Source organism: Mobula hypostoma, chromosome 18 (assembly GCF_963921235.1).
Source record: "Mobula hypostoma chromosome 18, sMobHyp1.1, whole genome shotgun sequence".
NCBI classification, from domain to species: Eukaryota; Metazoa; Chordata; class Chondrichthyes; order Myliobatiformes; family Myliobatidae; genus Mobula; species Mobula hypostoma.
Window position 1 is genome coordinate 21,315,699 of NC_086114.1, and position 7,984 is coordinate 21,323,682.

The window sequence follows — 7,984 nt, forward strand, 5'->3', positions numbered from 1 at the left end:
AAAATTTTAAAAAGCACCTATGCTTCATTTTCGTGGTTTTCATGTTTGTTGTTGCTGCATTACAACAGAACAGGTTTAAATTATTCCTACCAGCTGTGGAAGCATACCTCCCGGTTACACCATCATTTATGTCATGTACTTCAAGGAGTCGGATTGACAGTAATAGAAATGGAGCACGTACTGCAATTTCCATGTCCATAGCAGGTAGGCACAAATGGAGGATAGTGGCTTTATCACTTTGTCAGATTTGTACCAGGGCTGTTGCTGCTGCAATTCTGCATAAATAAGTGCAAAGGACACAGTTATATACATAAAATAATTAAAACTTGATTCTAAAATGATTTGTCAATCTTCAGAAGTAACAATTTTGTACTGTGGTGTTGCTCAAACTCATTACTTTTAATAATTACAGTAGGAAAGTGAGAAAAGAAAGCTGTAGAATGTCAGCATAAAGAGATTGGGCTTAGAGGATATAACTCAAGTCAAGTTATCCAGAGTCCACACAGACTCTGTTTATGGCTAAACATTTTTCGTGTGTTCCTCAGGTTGTAGCTGGCGCAATTTGTGATCTGTAGTTCCATTGATTAGGCAATACCAAAATCGTCATCCTTGTTGTACTGTAACCGTTCTTAATGGCTTACACCTGATATTCTGTCGAGAACACTGCTTCCACTGTGGGGATGACCGGATTTTGCATTGTGTTGCTTGGGATGGCCCGCAGAATATGCAGAACCGCAATGAATTCATGATTTTTTTCACTCAAGAGGATTGTGAGAGTGTGAACTGTACCAGTGTTAAGTGGTGCATGCAAGCTCGATTTCAATGTTTAAAAGAAATTTGGATGGGTACATGGATAGAGGGTATGGTCCGGGTGCAAGTTATTGGAGTAGGCAGTTTTAAATGGTTCAGCAGAGTAGATGGGCCAAAGAACCTGTTTCTGTGCTGTACTTTTCTGTGACTCCTTGAGTAGGTCCCAGTCTTCAGGCTCTGCCATATCTACTATGGTAACTGGAGTCAGACAACAACAGCTCATTGGTCCAAGTCCTTGCCAACTGCAGTCAATCACTTTGCAGTCCTATATCCTCCAATAATGAATGTGCTGTTCGTCTAGGACAGCAAATGGATAAATAGCTACCAATGGCCAAATTAAAGCATAAACATAGAAAACACAAGTCAGACATACATAATCTTCCCAGGTTGCAACTCCTGACTCATGTCAGCCCATACATAGAAGCAAGCATTTGGGAGACCAGCTACCCTGTATATCGATTTCTGGTTAAGGCATCTTCTGCCACGGGGGAGCAAGCAGGGCACAGCAACAGAACGCTGCCGCAACATTGGGATGGCCTGTATATTGTACTTGAGATGTACGTAGGGTTTGAGCAACCTGCTACCGTGTAAAGTAGCCAGTTGCAGAGGGGATTGGAATCTAGGAGCATGGATCACGGTCTCAGAATAAAGAGCAGGCTGTTAAGGGATAAGATGAGCAGAATTTTCATAAAATGTTGTACTCCAAAAGGCTGTGGAGTCATAAAATGTACTCGGAGGTCAATTGATTGCTAGATATTAAAGGTGACATGGGCTCAGGGTGGCAGTAGGGGCGGCACGGGGCATGGACAGCATGGCAAGAGGGGGCACTGGGTGATGGTGGGACAGCTGAAAGTATATGTTAAACCATAAGACATATGAGCAGAATTAGACCATTCTGCCCATCGAGGCTTCTCCGCTATGCCATCATAGCTCATGGGGAAGGTGGGAGGAGAAACAGGTAGGGGTGTCAAAGCTGAGAAGGGGATATAGGACTTCAGGGCGAGAGGAGGGGGAACACGCGAAAATCAGGGCGAGAATCGGAGCTGAAGTCAAGGATCGGCTAAGCTCCCGGTGGAGGCAGAGCAGGCTCTGAGAGTCGGGTGGCCTAATCCTGCTCCAAATTACTTTACGACGTGGCGTTTGTAACAGCGGAGCCCTACTCCACTCGAGGGTCATGTTCACAAACCGCCAAGTGGGACCCCGCCGATTCTGTCTGTCTGTATCTTGTTTTACGGCGGTTGGCATCCAGCTTAATGGTGCATTACCGCCACCCTCTGCTCCAGAATGTGCACTAGACATACATTCTAAATCCCTTCTCACACACACACACACACACACACACCCCTACACTTCACCCTCCCATCTTTGACCATCCTAGTATCCTATTCCTGTTTATTCGTCATATTCTATAAAAAACCCCTGTACCCCTTAAAAACGCTAAAAATACCCGGACTTGTGCTCTCTCACCCATGCCCAGCAACCCTTTTAATGTGAATTCCTGCATCCCCAACTCCCTTAATTTATTTCTCATCATCTCTCTCTGTATCCCATACTTCCTGCAACTCAGAACTACATGTTCTACTGACTCCTCTTCCTGACATTCCTCACACAATCCTGTCTGGTGTTTCCCTATCATTTTCAATGTTTTGTTTAATGCACAGTGCCCCAGCCTTAACCTAGTCCACACAATTTCCTCTCTTCTGTTTCCATTACCTACCCTAGTAACTGCAATACTCTTTTGTATTTGATATAAATGCCTCCCTTTCCCCTCCCTGTCCCATCTTTCTTGCCACATTCGGTTGACTTTTTCCCAGATTACACACTTAACCTCTGCTTTACTGATACTAATGTGCATTTCCACATTTTCTTTCTTTAACGCCCTCTTTGCCAACTCATCCACCCTCTCATTCCCCTTCACCCCTACATGTGCTGGAACCCATAGAAATTTTACCTGACCTCCCTGATTTGCAATTCTTGTAACTAATTGAAGGACTTCACAAAGTACATCTTGCCGACTGTGTGAAAAGACCTTAAACTTGCTAGAACTGAGGATGAATCTGAACATATCAATGCTTTGGATGGTCTGGCTTTCTGCACCCATTGCAACGCAACCAACACTGCCAGCATCTCCACTGTAAACATCCCTAACTTATTAGATGTTCTTCTGCTGATTCCAATTTCTTTTGCTGGTATTACCACCCCAAACCCTGTCACTCCTGTTTCAGGTTCCTTCGCACCATCTGTATAAATGTGAGTATAATCACTATACTTTTCCATCACATGACAGTTAAATGCATTTACCAAATCTGTTTTATATCTTTCTTTCCTTTTTACCTCTAACAAATGCCAGTCTATGTCAGGCCATACAAGCTTCCATGGAGCTACAACCGGATAAACTACTGAAGGACTTATCCTCAGATCAAACACTCCACATTCTTTCGCGATATCATTCCCTACCCGACTAAAGGTATCCCTCTGAAACCTCCCATTTTCCCAGCACTCCTGCAACACTCCTTTAGTAGGGTGAGAATCATTGTGCCCCTGCAAGTTAGCCCAGTAGTTTGCCATCAGTTGCATCCTTCTTAGTTCCAAAGGCATTATTCCCATTTCTACCTGTAGGGCCGACACTGGTGACGTTTTAAAAGCCCCACTGCACACTCTCAAGGCCTGAGCCTGAATCACATCCAGTTTCCTTATAAGAGACCTAGCTGCTGATCCATATACTATATTTCCATAATCCAATACAGATCTTACTAAAGCCACATACATTCTCTTCAAAGCTGAACAACTTGCTCCCCATTCCCTACCAGTCAAACATCTCATCACATTATTACTTTTTTACATTTCTCCTCAACTTTCCTGATATGGTCTGCCCATGTTAATCGTGAATCAAATATAACTCCCAGAAATTTAAATGATGCAACCCTTTCTAATTCAACCCCATACATCCTTAACTTCTTCCCTACCTCAACCCTTTTCCTGGTAAAAAATACAGTTTGAGTTTTATCTACTGAAAACCTACATCCCCAATCATAACCCCACTCCATCACTTCACCAATTGCTTCTTGTAGTTTCCTGATTATATAGTCCATGTTCCTGCCTCTTTTCCACAAGGCCCCATCATCTGCAAACAGTGACCTACCTATATCCACTGGTACCTTTGTGAAGACATCATTGATCATAATCATGAAAAGTAATGGGCTAATCACACTACCTTGAGGTGTGCCATTTTCCACTATGTACTGTTTTGATAATTCTGATCCAATCCGAACTTGAATTTTTCTACCAAACAAAAAATCTTTAATCCAATTAAAAACTCTCCCACCAACCCCCATCTTGTGCAGTTTAATTAATAATCCTTCCTTCCACATCATATCATAGACTTTTTCAATGTCAAAGAACACTGCCACTACTGACTCTCTATTTGCCTGGGCCTTCCTTATTTCAGTCTCTAACATAATCACTGAGTCCATGGAATTCCTTCCCTTTCTAAAACCACTCTGATAACTTGCCAGCATTCCCCTTTTCTCAAGCTCATATGATAACCTTTCTGTTATCATCCTTTCCATTATCTTACATATACTTGATGTTAATGCAATTGGTCTGTAGCTAGTGGGTTTTGACAGATCCTTGCCAGGCTTCCTTATTGGAATTACTACTGCTTCTTTCCATGCACTTGGTAATCTTCCCTCCTCCCACACTCTGTTATAAAAATGCAGCAACTTCAAGAGCGCTCCTTCTCCTAGATTTTTTAGCATCACAGAGCATATCAGATCTTTCCCTGGGGAGGTTGGTCTCGATCTCTTTATTGCTCTCACCATTTCTGCTAATGTAAATGGATCATCAATTATATCATCTGTTCCTTCCCTCCTGCTTAACACACCTGGGTGTTGGCTCATTATTCTTTCCCTCCTTCTTCAGACAAATTTTCTGAACTGTGTATCAGTACAAATGACTTGGCCATGACCTCAGCCTTATCCCTACTGGAGACTGCAGTTTCCTCCTCAGATATCATTACTGGATATTCCCATTCCCTTCTATCTCCTCCCATCCTCTTAATCATTCCCCATATCTCTCCCACAGGTGTTGTTCTTCCTACCTTGTCGCAAAAACTCCTCCAACTTGCCCTTTTAGCTTGACGTATAGTTCTTCTCACCACTGCCTGTGCTTTCTTATATTGAACCAAATGCTGCATATTATGGGTTCTTTTAACTAGCCTGAATGCTCTATTTCTGTTTTTTACAGCCTGACAACATTCCTCTGTCCACCATGGTACCAGTTTTCTATTCATCCTATTTTTACTCCTAGGTATAGACCCTTCTGCTGCCATGATAATTGCTGAAGTCACCTGACTGTTTAATTCATCTACATTTCCAGAAATATCAATCTTTGTCAACCCTTCTTCACTCAACTACTGGAACTTAGCCCAATCAGCTTTTTCAAACACCCACTTTGGGGTTCCGCCACCTGGTCTTACTTCAACTCTTTCACCCACTGAACACAAAACTGGGTAGTGATCACTGCCTACTGTTGAAGCAGTCCAAACTCCCCAGTTACTAATGCCAGCCAAGGTATTAGACACTAACGTAATATCTAACACTGACTCAGTTCCTGTTGTTATATCTATCCTTGTGCCGCTACCATCATTCATACACACCAAATCCCTTTCTTCCATCAAATCTTCAATTACCTTTCCATTTGGATCTGTAATCTGATCCCCCCATATTGTGCTATGAGCATTGAAATCTGCACACCACACTACTTTATGTCTGTTTTGTCCTTGTATCTTTAATAGGCTGTCCAAATCCAATCTTTTACATGGATTGTAGTAGTTAATTATAACTACTCCCTCCCCTCTCTCCCACACTTCCACCACTATGTATTCCTGATCATCTCCTTTCTCCAGTACTCTATATGGTATACCTTGCTTGATTAACATAGCACAACCCCCTCCTCCCCCTAGATTTCTATCTTTCCTTATCATTGTATACCCATATACCACAAAGTCTAAAGTTGGTTTCAACCAAGTTTCCTGAATACACACTACATCCGGTTTTACAACCATTTCTTTAATAAAGTGCTTGAATTCCTGGCTATTGGCCAGTAAGCTCCTTGCATTCCATTGTAAAAGAATCACCATAATTAGTATTAACCAACACATGACACTTCCTGGCTTGACTGATTACTGAGGTTCTCCCTCACTTCCTCCCATGTCAGTCCTACTAACCCTAAATGGTTTACTGCTGCTTTTACCACCAGCTGAATTTTGTCACTTTTTGACTTTACCTCAGCAGTACTATTAATCACTCCTGCAATGAATGTTACTAGAGCCTTTTTGTCTACATAAATCCTGTCATTTGTTCTTTGTTGCATCTCTCGTATCCCTATTGCTCCCTGTTCATTAGGAGCATTATTCTGTTCTCTTGACATTCTTACAGCTTCTGCATAAGTGATCTTTCTTTTCACTCTTATTTCTTGAATTTTAGTCTCCTGTCTCACAACCTCACACCCACTATATGCAACATTATGAGCTCCTCCACAATTGCAGCATTTTGGTTGAACTCCTGTTCCGCACTTTCCATATTTATGATCACCCCCACATCTAACACATCTCCTCTGCCTTTTACAGTTTTTAGCCACCTGTCCAAACCTTTGACAATTATAGCACCTCAATGGCTTTGGCACATACACCCTTACTGGGTAACTCATGAAACCCAGGAACACCTTCCTTGGCACTCTTTCTTCTTCAAATTCAATCAATACTGATTCACTTTCCTTTTTCACTCCCTCCTTTGTTGTTTTCAGTCTTTGAACATTCATTACTTTCCCTCCTTTGATATTCCTCTTGATCTCCTCCATATTTATACTCATTGGTATCCCCGTGATCACTCCTTTACAACCACTGTTTTGTGCTCCCACCCTCCCAGTGTATTCCACCTTGCATTTTCCTATCTTTTTTAGCTTGAGTGCTTTCTCAAGTTGTTCCTCATTCGCACATCTTACCAATAAGTTGCCATCATTAAGGACTTTTGCAAATACTATTTCCCCTATCTTATTTGTCAGAGTTGTTGTTAGCACAAACGGGTTAATTTTCTTCATATGTCCCTGAGCCTTCTCATTAAACCTAATTATGACAACACCTCCTCTCTGAGCTTGTTCATCTTCCTCACTTTCAGAGCTTTCTCCACCATCATTTCTTATTCTTTTATTCCCTTTGTCTTGGTTTTTATTCATCCGACCCCTCACTACCTCCTCATTCCCTTTATTTCTCCCTTCACAATAATCCACCTCTCCCCAGCTGCCTACCTCTGGTCCCAAGTCTCTATCCCTCTCCTTCTCCACTTTCTTTCCCTCAACCCCGCCTCTTATCTTGTCCGCCATTACCAGACCCACACGACCCCCTTCCAGCAATTTCCGTTCCTTCCCCACTCTCTTTCCCTCAACAGGCTCCAAAACACAGCCAGCTTCCAGCAGCAGCCCACACTCCCCTCGACCCCGCCGATTCTACAGCTACCCCACCTTTTACCGTCACCCCGGCAACCCCGGTCCAGCTGACTGACTACCGACAAGACGGAAGCAGCGGCAAGATGGCCTCCTCGGCTCCCGCCCCGCGGATCGAGAAGTGACCTCCAGAGGCGAGGCTGCTGAAACAGCCCGGAAGATTTCCAATTAACGTTACTTAACGCAAAGTTCGATACTGTGAGACAAGCACGGGCAGAGATGATATTGTCGACGCAGTGATAGAGAAGAAAATCATATCAATAAAATCATAGAGTCCTGGAAATACCGATCAGATCAAAGTGCAGAGACACTGAGCCAATGTTTCTCATCAGTGACCAGAATCATTGAATAGAAAAATTCTGCTTCCGCAAGGTTGCTTTATTTTCATATTTATTTAACACTCGTCACACCCCAAAGCACGTAGTTTTGTACTGTGGTTGTGACTGCCTTATAACAATTTCCGCAACATATCGCCGCCCCCCCAACACACACACACACACACCATCTTTTCACCAGCACTATCCGTCTCTATTCCTCCTGTAGTCCACAACCAGCTACTTTGTTTTTGCGACATTGAGGGAGAGTAGCGAACTATTCTCGCTCCTAAGGGACCACCTAAAAAAATAGACTACAGTGGCAACTCCACGGGGAGACTGAGTCCAGAGTTTTAGGA

The 7,984-nt window shown here is 42.9% G+C and overlaps 1 protein-coding gene across 7 annotated transcripts in view; it reads right to left on the bottom strand.

Annotated features, from left to right (window-relative positions):
• nudt13 (nudix (nucleoside diphosphate linked moiety X)-type motif 13) overlaps positions 1–7,631 on the bottom strand; it is a 30,168-nt gene extending 22,537 nt beyond the window's left edge. The window contains exons 1-2 of one of the 7 annotated variants that reach the window (XM_063070548.1): positions 7,330–7,631; positions 182–275 (exon numbers count right to left, since the gene is read on the bottom strand). The gene's annotated coding sequence lies outside the window, so the exon portion shown is untranslated. Of the gene's footprint in view, positions 1–90; positions 276–931; positions 1,048–7,329 lie in introns of those variants that run through there. The other 6 variants (XM_063070546.1, XM_063070543.1, XM_063070542.1 and 3 more) reach the window with 6 other exon arrangements.
• Between the last annotated feature and the right edge of the window lie 353 nt (positions 7,632–7,984).